This window comes from Papaver somniferum, chromosome 3 (assembly GCF_003573695.1).
Source record: "Papaver somniferum cultivar HN1 chromosome 3, ASM357369v1, whole genome shotgun sequence".
Classification (NCBI taxonomy): domain Eukaryota; kingdom Viridiplantae; phylum Streptophyta; class Magnoliopsida; order Ranunculales; family Papaveraceae; genus Papaver; species Papaver somniferum.
The window spans coordinates 220818204-220838116 of NC_039360.1; the positions used below are offsets into that span (position 1 = coordinate 220818204).

General features: G+C 36.5%; 1 pseudogene; it reads right to left on the reverse strand.

Annotated features, from left to right (window-relative positions):
• Positions 1-7004: 7004 nt before the first annotated feature.
• Positions 7005-19913, reverse strand: part of LOC113360691 — a 30809-nt pseudogene continuing 17900 nt past the window's right edge.

Below are 19913 nucleotides of genomic sequence, written 5' to 3' on the forward strand. Positions count from 1 at the left end.
GGCATTGGGCCAAAAGTTTCCACGTGTTTGGTGGCGAACTTGGACGGCTGAGATTTGCATCTCAGAAGGAAGGGTGGCCGTTGATTATTGTAGCCCTTCATTTGGCAGCCAGCGGCATGGAGGCATGGACGACATGGCTTTGGTGCGGAGGTGTGGCTGGCATGGCATGCCATTGGCACTATGGTGAGGTTGGCATGGTTGGCATGCCTTTGGAGCGGAGATGTGGCTGGCATGGCATGCCATTGGCACGGTGGTGTGGCTGGCATGGTTGGCATGCCTTTGGCGCGGAGATGTGGCTGGCATGGCATGCCATTGGCACGGTGGTGCGGCTGGCATGCCTTTGGCGCGGAGATATGTCTATTAGGGTTTAGCGTGTCGAAACCCTAGTTTAAAATATGTGGCACGCGTGATTGGAACGTCTGGCTAGCATGCACGGCTGGCATGTGCAGAGATGATGCCAGACAGTACCGAGGTCTCTTCCGTGGAGCATGGCATATAAAAAAGGTACCCCGGTAATTTTACGCAGACATGTTTAATGGTTCAATAAATGTGCTAGTGGTGACATTATTACTCAAGTGTGACGTCACTGTCTGACTAAGGTTTTACGATTTTAACCCTAAGCTAAAAACCACCATCAACAACCGGTCTTATATTCCCGAAGAACAACCTAGTAATGTCAATCACCTCACAATAATCTTAATCGTATAATAGCGAAACAAGATATTGTGGAATCACAAACGATGAGACGAGATGTTTGTGACTACTTTTTATCTTGCCTATCGGAGATTAAATCTCGAGCAAATCTTAGAGAAGATAGTACTCAATACGATAGAATAAAGCAAGATCATAACACGCAACTACAGAGAAAATAGTTGGGTCTGGCTTCACAATCCCAATGAAGTATTCAAGTCGTTAACTTACATGGCTTTGGGAAAAAACTAAGGTTAAAGGAGAATCGACTCTAGTCGCAACTAGTATCACACATGAAGTGTGGGGATTAGGTTTCCCAGTTGATAGAGTTCTCCTTTATATACTCTTCAAATCAGGGTTTGCAATCAATGTTACCTTGGTAACGAAGCATTCAATATTCACCTTTAGATGAAAACCTGATTAGACTCAAGTTAATATCTTTCAACCTTTAGATCGAACTTAGCTTGTTACACACAAATGAAAAGTGACTTCATTTAGATATGAGTAACCGTACCTAAACGTGTGCACCTTGTTGGATCAACAATAGTTAACCGAAGTTAGCCATATGAACACTTTCATATCAAACCAGTGAGAGTTATCCATATGAACAGCGGAGGTGGTGGTAGAGATACACTGGTGAATTAAATCACACCAGTGAGAGTTAAAGCCAATTTTCTTCATAATGTCTATAAGGAATTCCCATTCCACCCTGTAAAAAGCTTTAGCCACGTCGATTTTGATACCCATACTACCATTTTCTCTATTTTTTCGTCTTTTGATCTCATGGATGTATTATCTCATAAGCTATAACAATATTGTCAGAAATTTGTCTACCAGGCATAAAAGCTGATTGGTATGGGGAGATGATCTTGTTAAGGTAAGGTTTCATTCTTTGAAAAATAAGTTTGGATATAATCTTATATGTTGTATTGAAAATACTAATAGGTCTGAAATGACTAGGGGAAGAAGGGGTGTTTATTTTGGGTATGTGAGAGATGAAGGTGGAATTCATTTCTTTGAGCATATGACCAGAGGAGAAAAAATGTTGGACCATCTTAACAATGTCAGTACCCAAAATATCCCAATTGGCTTGGAAGAAGTTTGCAGAGAAACCATCAAGTCCTGAAGCTTTGTCACCTGTTATGCTGAAAACAATGTTTTTTATTTCAAGCATACCTGGGGTTCTATTGATGAAGATGTTTTCATGATGGTTAATGGTAGTTGGTTGGGGGTTTAAGATTTCAGGGTTTTTGTTAATGGGTTCGGCAGTAGACATTTTGGAAAAATGGTTTGTGAAACAAGCAACAACTTCATGATATTCAGATATCCATTCCCCAGCTTCATTTTGAATAGTATCTATTTTATTCCTCCTAGTTCTACATTTAGTGGCTCTTTGGAAGTAGTCAGTGTTCATGTCCCCTAACTGGATAATATGGTATCTGCTCTTAGTCTTCCAGAAGCATTCTTCAATATCCATCCAATGCTTGAGATTCTTTCTGGGAATTTTGAGGGCGTATATCCTCTATCTCTTCTGAAGTAATTTTTGTGGAGCCACTCCATATGATTTTTGCAGTCTTCCACATTAGTTTTGATATTCCCATAAACCTCTTTATTCCATATTCTCATTTGAAGTTTGATATCCTTAAGTTTTCTAGCTATAAGAAAAGCACTAGAACCAGAAAGATCTTTGTTCCAGCAGTCAACTATTATTTTCTTACAATCTTCATGATTCAACCAAGGGCCAAAGAACTTGAAAGGGATTCCACCACTCTTCCAATGAGGATTAGAATTTAATAATATGGGATGGTGGTCTGACCATATGTCCATCATATTAGATATGGTGGTATTAGGAAATAAGAGTAGCCAGCTATCAGTTGCAAGGCCCTTATCTAGTTTTTGTTCAGTGAGAGCAGGACCAGATCTTTTGTTAGACCAAGTAAATGGTCAAACTGTGAAACCAATATCCACCAAACCCAATTCTATAATTTTGTTTTGAAAACAAGTTGCTTATATAGTGTCAATTGGATTAACACTATATTTCTCAGAGTCATGGAGTGGAAAGTTGAAATCCCTAATAATCATCCACGGTAGATGATTAGTTAGAGAAGTGTTTTCCAATCTACTCCATGATTCCACTTTGTTCCCAAACTCATAAGGGCTACCATAGTATCCAGTGAAAATCCAAGGGGGGCTAAGAGCAGTGGTGATTATAGCATTGATGTGGTTTAGGGAGAAATCAATTATCTCAACAGAGATGGTGTTTTTCCAAATAAATACTAGACCACCAGTATTGCCACTAGCCCCTCCTGGTTCAACAAACCAATAGTTGATGACTTTTAAATCTCTCTTAATCTTTTTGATGGGAGCTTTATTTTGTTTGGTTTCAGAGAGAAAGATAATGTCAGGATTTAATTTATTCAGCACGTCATTTAGATATATCTTAGTATCTTTTGTGCCTAAACCTTGGCAGCTCCATGCAAGAGATGTAAAGAATTGCCATAAGTTGGATACAAGCGGATACCTTGAAGTAGCTTTTCTAGCAATGTGATCAAAAAAAAATGAATGTAGTGTGTGCAATATAGTACTCTAGTGGTGGTGGTGACTCTAGTCAAAATACTAAGCAAAGTATGGTAATAGTTAAAAGACATGATAAAGAATAAAGTAAGGAGTACCTTGTAATCAAGAGTGTTGTCCTCCAAGGTACCGTTAGCCAGAATCTGAGTAGGTGCAGTATGATGATCAATCATAGTTGAGTCCAAGTCCTTGAATATTTTGGCTTTCTCAGAATGATTGAGTTGAGAGATTCCTCTTCCATGCTGTTGGTAGGCTTCTTCTTTTGGGTTCAGCAATGTCTGAAGCAGTAGGTTGTTCCATCTGAACCAACCTGGGAGATATTTCCACTGAGAATGAAATTGATGGTGAGGGAATTTCTTAGAAAAAGGATGGCAGGATGGGTTGAGGGTCAGAGGGGAGTTGGTTTGAATTATTAAGGGGTTTGGATTGCAAAGATGAATCCAAGCAACAAGGGTAAGGGTAGAGGTCCAATGTTGAAATGTGAGATGAGATTTGGAAGTCTCATGGGTATCTTGAGTAGGCTTGTGATTGTGTTTAAGAGTTGGGGATTCAGTTCCTCCTGAGTTGATTTTCTTGAGATTCTTGTGATTCTTACTGTTCCTAACCAAATGTGGCTTATTGATTGAATAATTGCTTTGAGATTTCCTATTTCCGTGGAGCTTTAGAGCTGTGATGTTGAGACAGTTGCACTGACAGTGATTTATGTGACCTGTGATTTTTATTGAGATAACTGGAGAAGAGGAGTAATAGGTGATTCACAGATGATGGTGATGATTGTGATTCTCATAAACCAATTGAGCCAGAAGTGATTGCAAACAAATCCAGCCAGTAGTGATTGTGATTCTCATAAACAGACCGAGCAAGAAAGAATTATGAAGATCAAGTTAGTTGGGTAGGCTTCATCAAAGGAGAAAAGAGAAAAACAGGTAGAATTTTCCGATACTTTTATCGGCCAAAAATATTCGTTGAGGCGCTACAAGACGGCGCAACAGAAAGAAAAAGAGTCGATAGGGAGAAAAAGGTGACGGGAAAACATGAGTTAGGTGAAGAGGAGAGATAATGATCCGTACGAGAAGAGAGAAGGCGTCTTTAAAGAGGAGAGAGAAGGAGTCTTATTTATGATCAAATTATGATGTTCAGACACCAAACCATCATCTTCAGCAAATATGTAACATTCGGAGAAAGAAAAACCATTGCTTCCAACTTCTTATAATCTTTGGTCAAATTATTATTACTCCCTCTGTCCCAATTAATTGATTTATTTGGTTTTAAATTTTGTCCCACAAATAATTGAGTTATTTCACTAATCAAGGGGATATCTCTAAAACTACCCTTTTAATTGATTATTTCTACTATAAGAAATATGTATAATTTGATAGTCATTTTTACATTCCTTACGTAGATGTTTTAAAATGTTTTTCAACGGTATAAAGTTTACGAAAAACCGTCGTATAGTTTAAGAGATAAATCTATGTATAATTGTAAAAAAATATTTAAATATACTCCATTTTCCTCCTTACATTAAGAACTGTGCAAACTACAACTAGATCAATTAATTTAGGACGGAGGGAGTATATTTTCTTTTTTTGGGTCCCCATCAGTTCAGAGTTGTAGTTTGTTGTCGTCTTGGTATTCCTTTGTTCGTCGAAGGTGGTTTATGATCTTGTTGCAATAAACCTACGGACATTTTCGGTGATCATGCGCTTCATTGTGCTAAGGATGTTGGAATTAAGTTTCGTCATGACTTAGTTCGTGATGTAGCTACCGATATCTGTTACAAAGCAGGTGTTCCTACGCGCAAAGAAGCGGCTCTGGGTATTTTATCAGATGACAACAACGATTTACGTCCAGCGGATATCCTTGTACTCAATTGGGAAAATGGCCAAGATGTGTGTATGGATGTCACTGGTGTCTCACCCTTTACCGGTGATGGAGTTCGTGCCTTCATTCCAGGCCAGGCTATTTCGAGAGCAATTTCGCGCGAACGTACTAAATATTTGTCTGAATGTGTTTCTCATGGTTATGGTTTGGGTGTCTTAGCTTTTACTACTTTAGGGGAGCTTAGTGAAGATTTTATTTGTTTTTTCAAACGTCTAAAGAATTGTTTAGTCAACAATGATGCTGGTAGTGGCTTAGGTAATTTTATTTTTCATAGACTGGGTGTTGTTATTCAGAAAGGGATTGGCGCTCAGCTTGTTGCTCGGCTGCCAACCAAAAGCTCTCTAGGTTGAATAGTATAAAAAAATGTATTCTAAATGTTGATAAAACATTTTATGCAAAATTCTTTGGTCAAATTATAATGATAAATTACGCTTTGGACTTTTGCAAGTAGGATAATATTTATCGAGACAGCAATTATTTTAGGAACATTTCCACTAGAAATTTTTTAAATATTCTCACCTTTTTAAAATTTAGATCAAGTGAAAACCTATTTTCTTTATTAAAATAACAATCTGTTTAGAATAATTAATGAAATATTTTTGTTTTGTTACGTCCACACTCCTTGAAATGGGTGTTGGACTTTTGGTTTTGGTCCGTAATATATGGGGTACGATATGATTGGCCACCTGTGACTGAAGAAATTCCATTGAATATTTTCTTATGAGTCTTGATACATCATCGAAGCCCAGCACCGAAGTGGGCACCAAAAAGGGATCGGATGGTCAGAAATATCTCTTCACTACATTGGGATAGGGGTGGGACATGAGTGGGCCCCACTACCCTTCACACACTTTTTCACGGTGCATCATCGGTGCTTCATCTTTTGTGAATGTATCATTTTTTATTTTCTCATTTGCTCGGAACTATGACATTGACAACATCAGTGATCGGACCTTCAGATATTAAGAGAATCTTATGTATCATTGGAGAGGTGAGATTCGTGAGAATCAACTGTCGTTGGACTTTTGTATCCCGATGAATAAGAAGTTGACTTTTGCGTAAAATGGGTGGATGGTCTGCTTTGCCATGTCACGTACCGGCGTCCTATCAGGTATACGTATGTAATCTATCGTTTTGACCCTCGCTGATGCATATTCCAAATCATGTTAATCATGATACTGACTGAGAGATATTAGCTGAGACTAACCGCTGCCGGCCGAGACTAAGATTTGATTAACATACTACTGTATATTTTATCAATCTTCTTTACAAAACTGATACCCAAAAATAGATATTTTATAAATGCCGTTAGTTATAAGAAAAACACAAAATTGGTTAAAAGGACCAAAATCAATAATTCCTGGGTGAAAAAGACACTTAGATTTTGATACTGTTTAAATAAACAAAAATATAAAAATAGCTAAACAGTTCCATCCTACCAATTTTTAAATACTTTTTCTTATTTTTTAATTTACACATGATGCATCCAGTTTTATCCTCGCTATATTTTAAGTTTAAGTCAAGATGAATCCAGTTTCATCCTTGCTAAATTTTTTTTGTCCATTTCACCCATACTAATTTTTACTCGTCCATTTGAACCATGTTTTAAAAATATTTGGACAAATGACCCATTTTTCATAAGAAAAACAACCCTGCTCAACTCTATTAACATACTTATTACTGTAAACATTATGTTTTGTCAGATAAATGCACTCGCCAACAACATCAGCCAAAAAAAAAGGGAAGAATGGACCATATAGGCTAACAACTAGTGATTTAACCTAAGCTGGTAACATGTTCTTTACCCTTTAGACAAAGATATTCAAGGAATACAAAAGAATATGACAAATCACAAAAGAGGGAATTTGAATAATCTGTTAACTAGACTCCCATGAGAGCTCTATTATGAGATTCCCAGTATTCCTTTGCTTGACGAACTCTCTCTCTTCTTTCCTTTTGAAGCCGTTCGGTCCAGTAATCAGGACAACTGTAGAGAATAACCTAAACGGTTTAAGGGTTTTGTTTCAAATGGAATCAGAACTGGAGTGTGGTAGTGGCTTCTCAGTAACAGCATATATATGAAACATGAAACGTACCTTCTACTTAACAACATATTAAGTTCTTCCAAGTGCACAACACCTTCGAATACTCCTTCCTGTAATCCCATTTCAAAATTTTCTATCATATAAATAAACATGCGGCTTCCTCAAGTAACGTTACAGTAGCATGAAATGTGGCAGTAACACAATTTGGAACAGAAACATGATTTACCTATCGGCATAGTGGGCATTTGGCTTTTGGATTCGCTGCCTTTAGTCCATCCACTATTGTAACTGATGAGGCAGAGCAGGCACACATGTGACAGAATATATGACTGCACGTAAGAGAAACCACATCGAATATAGTGTCCTGATACAAGCATAATTCAACTCTTTTGGTCAGTGTGTAATGGATTTGATTGGTAGTACTACTAGTGGGTCAATTTATAATGAATAGCCAGTCTAGAATGAGCATCGATAAAATCTTGATTCTCTTTTGCAGGATACTTGGTATCACTTGACAAGATGGGATCCTAATTTTCAGTGATGACAAAAACGCAAGATGTCGTGCACAGATTATCGCATAAACAGTTTCATTTTGTTGACACTTGAGAGTTGAGACTATTGAATGGTGGGAACATGAAGGAAAAAAATCAATGAACTCACCAAGCATATGGAACACGTCAAGTCGATATCAAGTTTGACAGAATCAAACAGGGAAAAGGATAGTGATGGCTTCCCACCATCAAAAGTGACCAAACACTCTTCAAAAAATCCGGGTATATTCCTCATCTCTTTGTTGGTTTCCTTCAAGTTAATGTGAAAGGCTATTAGCTCACATAGCCATGGAGACTGAAGGATCTCAGTATGCATACTCTGCGCTTGTGATTTAAATGCTTGCCCTTGCTTTGAGTAATGAATCTGTTAAAAGACAGCAAACAAGCCAATAAGAAATCCGTCACTTCAACAATTACATATTTTCAAGTCTGGAATCTTTACCTTGTCATACTTTTTGAGAATTTTCCGTATGGCAATGGCATTGATCATTGCATAAGTAACCAACTCTTTGCCTTCTTCAACCATAGCAACATGATTCCCTTTCACAATTTTTCTTGTAATCCATGTAAAATACTTTCTGAAACCCGAAGATAAATAAACCCGAAGATAACATGTAAAATACTAAACTAGTACCTATAGGTAATTCCTACTTTTTTTTTAATGTCAGTTGCCGCATCATCTATATCATTATTGATGGTTAAAAGCAAAAGTGATACCAGAATGTTGACTTAAAATAGTGAAAAGTGATACCAGAATGTTGACTTAAAATAGTGATTCTCCTAGCACTGAAAGTTATAGATTAATAACCAATTGTAAACGAGAGTAGAACAATTTTTCTTTTGTGATGAAACAGACTTATAAAGATAAGAATTCCAATCAACATACAGTTGAACTCACTCTCTCGGATAAATATTTATCTGCCGAAAGTTTGACCGAGTCAGAAACATAGTGGTCCAATTGTATCCTAAAGTTTCAGCTCAGTTCACTCCAAAATCTCAAGGTTGTAATCACAGTGTATATATAATATACCATACACAGTGGAAGTGATCAATTACAAAACAATCAGACCCCCATGTCAAATCACAAAAAGATAAACTTGATGTCTACTTCATACCCATATTAAGGTTGTAAATTTTTTTGACAAATAATTTCACAAAAATAAATACTTGGGAAATCCGTCAAAGGTATCAGGTTGCTCCATTCATGACCAAACCTTACTCAGTTACTCACTTCATGGACATTGAAATGTAAAATAAATGAAAGCAAACACACCATGTAATAATTTTGTGACATTCAAACTGGGGCTCTCACTAGAGATCGTTTAACCATTAACCTTAACATTAGCTTCCGTCTAGTCCATACATCTTGCGATCAAGTTTCACATTTTTATTCATTGTCTATCGTTGATAAAAAAATATTGAGACAGTTTATACCACACATCAAGCATGTTTCTTGCATCATTCGTTAAATTTCCCATGAATTTAGGAAACATAACCATTTTGGCATGCTTGTGTAGTCACATAAATAGGTAATCAGAGTAACATCGAAAATTAAAAAGTAAAAGGGATTGTCCAAACAATTTACAAAGTCGAATCTTCATATGTTTTGATGTATAGATTGGTATCTATCATGTATTGAGGTCGTGGTCCACCAAGATAATTTTTTAAAAGCAAAAATAATCAACCTCTCAATGGTTTGGAAAATACTTTCATCGGATGTCTAAAGCAATTCACAAAGCCGAATATTTATCATTTTTGATGTACAGATCTTGTGTCCATCAGTTTTATGAGCCATTGGAGGAAACTAAACATCTCTAAAAGAAGATATCAACATCTCAATGGTTTGGAAAATACTTTCATTGTGAATCTGGATTTAGATGAGATGTCTGCAGCGTCTTCTTCATCAACTCCAGCTTATCCGCTTGGATTTGAGCCTGTTTCTGAAGAACATCAGGATGATGTGTGTTCCTTTGCAAAGCATTGTATCACCCCTGAACACTTATCTACTGAATGCAAAAGACTACATCAACATTGTAAACTGGATGTTAAAACAAGGAGAGCTTCTAAAAAACGGGTTGTCAGTGGTTATGAATGCGGAGACCCATATTGCATCACTGGCTTACAACCACGTGAGTAAGGCCAATGCCGGAGACCCATATTGCATCATCTGTCACGATGAAGCTTCATTTGAAACGATGAAGCTTCATTTGGGCATTGCCATTGCAAGATGCGGCCTCGAGAGTTGGTGAATGATTTTTCCTCCCCTAATCTAATTTGTAGAAATGCAAATAAGACATATATAGGGAAGGGACGTTGGTTGAGAAGAAAATGCAAGTTTGCCTTGCATTTCCTACGGGAAGCGAATGCCGCGACGCTTTGGCATGCATTTATGCGTGCCAAATGCGATTTATCGAATTTATTGGCATCACTGGCTTACAACCACGTGAGTAAGGCCAATGCCGGAGACCCATATTGCATCATCTGTCACGATGAAGCTTCATTTGGGCATGGCCATTGCAAGATGCGGCTTCGAGAGTTGGTGAATGATTTTTCCTCCCCTAATCTAATTTGTAGAAATGCAAATAAGACATATATGGGGAAGGAACGTTGGTTGAGAAGAAAATGCAAGGCAAACTTGCATTAAAGTGATCCTCCTCCATTAAAGTGACTGCAAATGATGTTTTCCCATTAAAGTGATCAACCAAATTGGAACATTGAGATCTCAAAAACACAAATTAACAAGTGTTTCCAAAATTTCTACAGAGTTTCATTATCAAATACATACAAATCAATACACCATGACAAGAGTATCCACAATAATATATAATAACAACTTACCAGAGCAATGGTTAGGACAATGAGCAATTGATTGCTTGTCATCATCGCCAGTCTGGGATGGGAATCGTCTTCTTCTACATTTTTTAAATATCTTCTTATGCTTCTTGAATTGAACCCCGGGCAAATCTTTCTCCAGTTCTTTCATGTATTCTTGATATCTCTTACAAAACTTCACATCTGTTTGTCTCTCACTGTCTCACATGGTTTCTTTTCTTTCTTGGAGAGATCGAAAAATTCCAAATGGTATTGGGTTATTAAAGAAGAGTGATGTTATGTATATATAGTGGACCTCGAGAGTATTATAAAATAATTTTCCTCAGGTTTCATCCACTATTGATTTTGAGGATATCACGAATCTGCAAGCTAAAACGATGGGCAGAGGTTGAGCTGGACTGAATTTGGTGTATTCTACTTAAATGGAGGAGGATCATTTTACTAATTACTCCCTGCGTCCCCTACATACAGGCAGAGTTGTAAAAAATTGTAGTCCCATTAAATAGGTGGATTTTCAATTTCAAGATGGGTTTTTTCATATATTATCCTTATTTATCATAGATAGTTATAACTATAATTAAGTTTTGTTTCTAATGTTGTAAATTATACAAAGGATAAAACAGAAAAGAGGATGGAAATGTAGGAAATCAATAAAATTTCTTATTCTAAGAGAAATTCACTTTTCCGCCAGTATATTGGGGACGAAGGGAGTAATTATGTAATGTCAAAAAGATTTGCTCTCCGTCCTTTTAATGCAGTTCAGATGGATAGATAACGGATATGTATGTTTTTCTCTGTCACGTGGAGGGTGAGTTACGGACACGTATTATGTCAATATGAAGCATGGTTTCATTCGACATGTTCTAGAAGAAGAAAAAAGTTCCCCTTCCCCATTTATAAAGGGGATACCCTACTAAGTGTTGATACCATGTCATCGATTCAACGGTCAGGATCGGTGAGATCTTTTTCTCCTATATAAAACGGTATCAACACTTAGTAGAACTGGTATTCCCTTTATAAATCATGGTGAACGACCCACGTTCATTAAGAGGAAGTCTTATGGTGGAATCCAAACTATTCCAAGTATGGAAAAACCATGGAATGTCAAGTCTAGTGGCTTCCAAGTTGGGGTCTTTCATAGAAAATCCAAGCAAGGTTCCACGGTTTCATGGAAGGGTTCGTGGAATCCATCTGAACGCCAGAATAGCGTTAAACGCAATTAAGAATGGAGCTAAAAAAACGCAATTAAGAATTGCGTTTTTTTTTATCCGTAAATTTAAAATGAGTTGTTGAAATCTAACGGCTGGAAAAAAAAAGCTCCATTCTTAATTGCGTCTTTTTAGCTCCATTCTTAATTGCGTTTTTTTATCCCCATTAAGAATAGCGTTTCTACTATTCCACCATTACACTTGCGCTTCCATCCACAGTTCCAAGTGCTGAGGTGGCGTGGAAGATGGAAGATGGATGGATTCCACCATAAGACTTGCTCTAAAAGAAAGAAAAAAAGAACGCTCAGCAAAATAAGAGAATGAGATTCTAAAACAACCTAACTCAACAAAATTAAAATATTTAATTACTAACTAAATAAAATTAATAGTGATTTAAAAGTGATTAAGTTTTTCATAAATGATGTTTGGATTTGATTAAATGAGAATGAATTAACTTCACATTCACTTTAATGAATCATTTATGGTGTGTCCGAAAGTATCCGATTAGTGTCTGTAAAGTGTTCAATATCGACTTTTACGGGACACATGATGCGGCTTGTACACCACTGTCGGGAAGTGTTGTAAGTGTGCTATATCTGGTCGTGTGCCTGACACGGGTACAACATCTTTTTAGATGTGTCCGTGCAGCATAGGAGAATGCTCAGCTAAATATCTTTGATAATAAACGGTTAGTCCCTCGATTTATGCGAAAGTGTTACTATTACTTTATTTTAGTCTACTTTTATAAGTTAGTGATTGAAAATCAGAATCTAAAAAGAAAATGCTTTTAGAGGGAGAAGACGAAGGAGTATTTTTTGGAATTTTTTTTCTTTCAATATGAGCGATTCAAATAAGAGTTCTGATGTAAATGGTTCTTAATCTTCAAAACCTGATAACATATTAATGTCCATCAACAATGATCACATGTTGCCAGATTTTTCAGATAATCTAGAAATTTTAACTCAAACTAATCAAACTTACGAACGTTATTATTATTTTAAAGGACCAATCCAAAAAGAAGAAAATGAAGAAACAAATGTTCAAGGTCAACATAGTGGGTAACCTCTAACTTAATCCAATTTCAATTTTCAAGCTTCTAATTGCAAAAATTTGAATTTTTTCTTTCTAAAAACCCTAAATTTTCAGCCACCAGAAATAGTACGACTGGGAAATCATTAACTCCTAATATAACTATCAGTTACGACCAGGTCATCATGAACTCCAAGCCGTAAATATGGACTTACGGCTGGAACGACAAAGCATCCCGACGGCCAATTTTTTCCCCACGTTACCGCCGCATCAATAAAATGTTTAAGTTTCCCAATGAAATCGAGAATTGAATCACTCACTATGTTTGCTCACTTTATAAAAGAAAAAACAATGGGTCTTTGAATTTCCCCGCCGTAAAACGAATTCCAGAAGGACTTAAGAATGGGTTATACCAATTTCAGTTGGGAAGTCCCACTTTTAAAAACTTCCCAACCGTAAGCTACATACGGCTAGGTTACATTATGATTAATCCTAGCTATAATTGACCCTAAATTTCCATTGTCTGATTTTTCTTCCATTATATATACATATATATATATATATATATATATATATATATATATATATATATATTTAAAATTAGATAAATTAAAACGCTAAATTTCATTCATTCTGAAAAAACGGAGGTCTAACAACCACACCCAATATTTCTCTTAGCAGTCTGTATGGACAAACTCCAATATACTTTATAGAGAATCAACTAGACAGTCAGACTCAATCTAGATAAAAAGCATATCAAAGAGTTTATATCTCAATCTCTCGATTTGATATATACTCAAGCAAATAGAAATCTGCGAGTCTTTATCAAATACTAGAGAGCTAACTTGGATGGTACCAAATACCAATATCCAAGTGTCAATCAATTTAAATCAACAACCAAAAGGTCGGATATTCTAATTGATTGATCAATGCATAATCTGTGATATTTCAATTATATATCAAAATATAATGCGGAAAAGAAATAACACAGACACCATAATTTTGTTAACGAGGAAACCGTAAATGCAGAAAAACTCTGGGACCTAGTCCAGATTGAACACACACTGTATTAAGCCGCTACAGACACTAGCCTACTCCAAACTAACTTCGGTCTGGACTGTAGTTGAACCCCAACCAATCTCACACTGATCCAAGGTACAGTTATGCTTCTACGTCTCTGATCCCAGCAGGATACTACGTACTTGATTCCCTTAGCTGATCTCACCCACAACTAAGAGATGCTACGACCCAAAGTCGAAGACTTTAATAAACAAATCTGTACCACACAGAAAAGTATATGATAATAGATAAATCCGTCTCCCACGAATATACCTATGAGTTTTGTTCCATCTTTTGATAAATCAAGGTGAACAGGAACCAATTGATAATCCAGACTTATATTCCCGAAGAACAGCCTAGTATTATCAATCACCTCACAATAGTCTTAATCGACGCAGCGAAAAAGATATTGTGGAATCACAAACGATGAGACGAAGATGTTTGTGATTACCTTTTATCTTGCCTATCGGAGATAGAAATATCAAGCCAATTATTACAATTGTACTCGTACGATAGAAACAACAAGATCAGATCACACAACTACGATAAAGTAGTATCGGTCTGGCTTCACAATCCCAATGAAATCTTTAAGTCGTTGATAGACACATTTTTGTGTCTGATATAATCTCAATTGTATATATTGTTAGTGCTCGATTTTGTATTTATTTTGGCTTTTTATGTCTTTGTAGGTGTTTTTGGAAAAATAAACTTTTGCGGCGAAATTGGCTCGAAAAGTGATGTTTGCACTATCCGGAGGAATCACTAAATACACCCCGAAGAAATGTTGTTGGCACCCGGACGAAGTGTTAAACGCACCCAGGAAAAGTATTAAAAATACCCCAGAAAATCGCTAAAGGGACCCCTAGCAATGGATAAGGGGTACCCAAATTACTAAGGGGAACCCAACCAGCTATTCCCACCCCAACCATTGTTAGAGGGACACCATCTTTATGGTTTAAACGCACTGAATTTTGGCTGGAAAATTATTATCAACAACGAACTCCCTGAATTGGATTTGGACGTGATATTCTCGTGGATTTTCAGCAGACCAAGTTGGTTTGGGCTTGGTTTGATCATACATGCAAGGTACGTGGATTAAAATCGAAATTAAAGGGAGATATGTGAAGATTTCCTAAAACAGGCGAAACAGGGCCTGTATGGGTGTTCAATTCATTTGTATTGGGCTTGATAATCTAGATTTGATGAAACACGGGAGGAGTAATACTCGGGTCTTTGTGGATTGAGTTTGGGCGAGATTTAGTCGGATTTCTTCTCGGATTTTGATTTGCATTACCCTATTTCACAGGATCAACAATGAACTTATTTACGTAAAGAAAAAGATTGTCATTTATAAACACGGTGAAACAGGGGAATAGTTGTTCACGGATTTTATGTTCGGCTAAATTTATTAGTACGTGGGGAATGGGATAGTGAATATCTCCTTATGGATTTGAATCTATCAACAAAGGAGAGTTTGGACTAAACAGGGAGACGTGTGAAGAAAATATGGAAATTATATCCGTAACTTTTGGAAAAAGTAAAGGAAGAAAATCAGAGATTTCTTGGAGACTTGATTGGGCTGTGGCATATATATATGTTGCTTGGAGTTCCAAAATGGGCTATCGAGTAGTTTGGGGCCTTTACGTAGTTTAGGGGAAGCTCTGTTACGCAAAAATCACGCTGCACAGAAAGTTGCAGCAGCAGGAGGAAGAAGACGAAGCTGAAGAACATTGGACAGACGAAGACAGTTGCAGGGGGAGTCTTTTTCAAACAGCATAACAGAAGTATCGTTGTTCAACAATAATAGATAACATATATCATAAGCTTGTTATCTTTTCTATGTAACAGTCCAACCCGTTGTAACAGCTGTTTGTAACACCGTTGCAGCGTTGCAAACTGTCTGCTTTATTAGTTTTCTCTTGTTTTTCACCTATTTGAGCTATGAACAACTATTTTGAGCACGTGAATAATATGAGGAGCTAAACCCCAACACTGGGATGACGGAGGAAGCCATATTTCATACGAGTGGTAATTTTATTTAATTCTTTTTATGACTTTTTGCATTAATTTAATCGTTTTATGATTTTTCTTAATTAGTTGTGAAGTCGTATGATGATGTATGCTCGGTCTAAGTGCTTTTGATGCATCATTCTAGTGATTTACAGTTAATCTTTTTAAAATCTACCCTGGCAAAGAATTAGAGTCAATAAACAAGAGCTATAATTGTCTAAGAATTGATTTTTGAACCACATAGTATGAGGTTTGGTGGAATCCTGAGTCTCAGTAATCTCTCGACATTGTGACAAACCTTGTGTATATATTTTCTTTATTTTTATTGTTTTCTATTATTATGTCTGAAATTGAGTCTACACAAGTCCGAGTTGAACGAACTTTATTTACCACTTAAAAAACTACATCAACTTTTGGCGCCGCCGATGCGGATTTGTATTTAGATTTGTTTTAGGTTTATTTTTATTTTTATTATTTTTTTGTTCTTTTTTACGCGTTTTGGTATTTTTTCGATTCTTTTCAGATTTGGAGCGAAGCTACAAGGAAAGAAAAGTATTATAAAAGGAAAGCATCGCCAAAGAAAAAAAGAAAAGAGGAATCTGAAAGGAGTGAAGAAGAAGATTTTGTATATAGTTATTTTTATTTTATTTTAGAAACTATAAATAGGATTTTATTTTTGTAATTTTTCTTTTCCTTTTTGGACATTTTTATTTTTGGACTGGACATTATTATTATTTTGAAACCCTAAGGAAGGGTTAAAAATTAAATATAAACTGTTTGCAGGGAAGGACGACAGTTACGATACTGTCTCGGCCCCTCGGGTTCGTACACTGACATAGGAATCGGTGGCCTGAGTCGACTTCAACGGTTCATCGCCCGTATGGTACGGGAGGTAGACTCTATCCACCCATGAATCCCCTGTCAGTGGGTTTTATTTTGTGTGACAACTCACACCCCTGCAGTAGAATGTCGAACTGGTATTACAATAGCCAATACAACGAATATCCGACTGAGTTTCAAAATGGATGTTACTACTTTGACCATAGTGTGAATAGTGGTTGGGAACATCAGCCTTTTGAAGATTATGGTCCATACCATGGTGAGCCCAATTACTATCCACATACGCACCAGTCATATGAGCAAAATTCTTACATTTCTCCTATAGAAGAGTCTCTCAGGAAGTTAGAAGAGTCGACACGTAGGATAGCTGAGATGAATAAATTAGTTTATGACGAAAGAAAACTTTCTTTAGAGGAATCCCTCAAGCTGATAGCTGAGACGAACGAAAGAATTGCTCGAAATAATCTTATTTCAATATAGTGTCTCCAATAATACCCTTGAAAATGAGGATAGTTATTTGCATAAACAGGATGACGAGGATAAAATTGGTTACACTACTTGTTTAGATGAGGTTCAACCATTTTCATGTTATTATAATGATTATGATGAGGATAGTGTTGATGAAGAATTTGAAATAAATAGGCATAGTGATCAGGAATTTGCTACTCCAACTGAGCTTAATAATAATATTATTTCTAGTTCAAATCAAAATAATTTTAATAATTATTCACCCATTCAAAAGGACGAGGATTTGACTAGCAATACCCCCGTTTTAGACGATGTAGTATTTCCTGTTTACGAAGTCGATAATGTTTTAGAGGAACGAGTTTATTCTGAGAATATTGTTTTAGAGTCCCAAGACTTAGAAACATTAGTCTTAGACGAAGAAGATGAACTCGTACAGCTTTTAAATATGAGTGAGGATGCATCACCTGAGTATAATATACACGAAGAAATGGACCATTTTCAGGATTCTGATGATCTAGAAATTAAGGAAATTGTAACTAGTCTATCTAGAGACACCCAAAACTCTAAGTTTGGGGGTGATTATCATTCTCCTTGTGCCTTACCTTTAGCTCTTACAGAGATCCCTCACTTGGGACTTGACATATATGCCTCAACCATTTTACAATATTATCTCCATACACGTTTTCCTGAACCTAGTGATGTCCACAAGAAATTTCAATTATTAGAAACCCATCCTCTGGTTGATGTGGTTTACCCAGGCTATGATACCCAGATTGACTTTTTTTTCCCACCAAATGTTTTTCTTCCAAATGTGGGAATGTTTGATTTTCAAATGTGTCGAATATTAAGTTTTGAGACTAAACCTAATTACTTTAGGAGATTAGAGTCGACATACTTGTTTAAGGAAGATCACCACTCTCATTGTGGTCAGCTGTGTAAGTCAAATCTGATTGACTTAGAGGATCCTCAATTATTCAGGTTATTATTATGTGTTTCTAAGTTTTTATTTGAGTTTTTCCAGACTCTAGAACCTGAACATTTGGATCTAACCTATGAGGAAATGCAACCCATGAAAATATTTTATTTGGACCCAGTTATAGATCCTGAACCTGAACCACAACTAGATGTAGTTGTCTTAAACAAGAAACTATACAAGGGTGTGCTTTATTTGTTCATTTTCTTGGCATGTTGCAAATTCCTTTTACTTGTGATAGCTCTATTTGGTTTTCATGACCCACAGATATTTTGGCTATTACTTTATGATTTTATAAGGTGACTAATACTTTCTTAGTCTGGCTGAAGACATTAAACTTAGCACTTCTTGGGAGGTAACTCATTCTCATACAACACGATAATATCTTTCCTTATCTCTTTTGCTTCCAATGGTAACAGTTTCTCCTTGTTCATGCTTTTAATTTGATCTTTAGAACATTGAGGACAATGTTAGATTTAAGTTTGGGGGTATAGGAGAAACTTTTTAGTTGCATAATTAAACTCCAGAGCATAGAAATTTATCCCTATTAAGGATGACACTAACCAATCTAATTGGATGGAAGCATTTTGGTTGTAGGAGTTGAGGAACCAATCTGACTAGATGGAAACATCTAAAGAGTCTATTCATAAAAGCACAGAGCTCAGGTGTTAGAAATAACATGATAGTTTCACCATATCTCGTTGAGTCCTTTTCACTTCTGTTTTTATTTTGTTTTGTTTTTAAACTATGTTTCTCTAAGTGATTAGGTGGGGCTCACGATTCAAGTTGTTACCAATGCTGGGTGAATTAGAGTGATTGAGATACAAAAAAAAGAAGTTGAAAAAAAAAGAAAAAAAAAAGACCAGACCATCAGACCAACTGGAATAAATTCAATAAAGTCGACCACTGGAACCCTTGTATATGCCAGTTGTGTTGACCTAGAGTTAGGATTATCAATCACTGGTTCCCTTGTATATGCCAGTGTTGATATTAGTCAGACTAGTATCTCATTCCATTAGGATAGGTTCATTTTGGCGGAGGCCTTCAGACAGATATGAGAAACACCGTTCACCTAGTAAACATCAAAACCATCTATGTTTTTCTATATCCATCTTCTTGATCTATCTATGTGATTAGTTTTGACTCCGGATATTGATGTTCATAGTGCGACTATCTGAGTAGAGCTCTGTCACTTCATATGAATTTTAGTATGCTTGAGTGCAAACTCGTGTACAACAATTGGAATTTCGCATCAGGATACTTCCTCCTGTAGTCAATAAGTATGCCAACCAAGGAGATTCTTTAGTGCCTTCCAAGGTTCTGTGTAGATAGCTAGGGTATGGAGTAAAAAGGTTTTGTGAGCATACCTCTGGTAAGCTCTCCACAACACTCCGCCACTAGGGACACCTAGGGGTTTAAAGGCTTATTGCATACGCTAAATGCAATCGACGATGCCTGCGACAGTGAGTTAGGATTTTATTTCTATTTTATTTTTGCTCGAGGACTAGCAAATAATAGCTTTGGGGGTATTTGATAGACACATTTTTGTGTCTGATATAATCTCAATTGTATATATTGTTAGTGCTCGATTTTGTATTTATTTTGGCTTTTTATGTCTTTGTAGGTGTTTTTGGAAAAATAAACTTTTGCGGCGAAATTGGCTCGAAAAGTGATGTTTGCACTCTCCGGAGGAATCACTAAATACACCCCGAAGAAATGTTGTTGGGACCCGGAAGAAGTGTTAAACGCACCC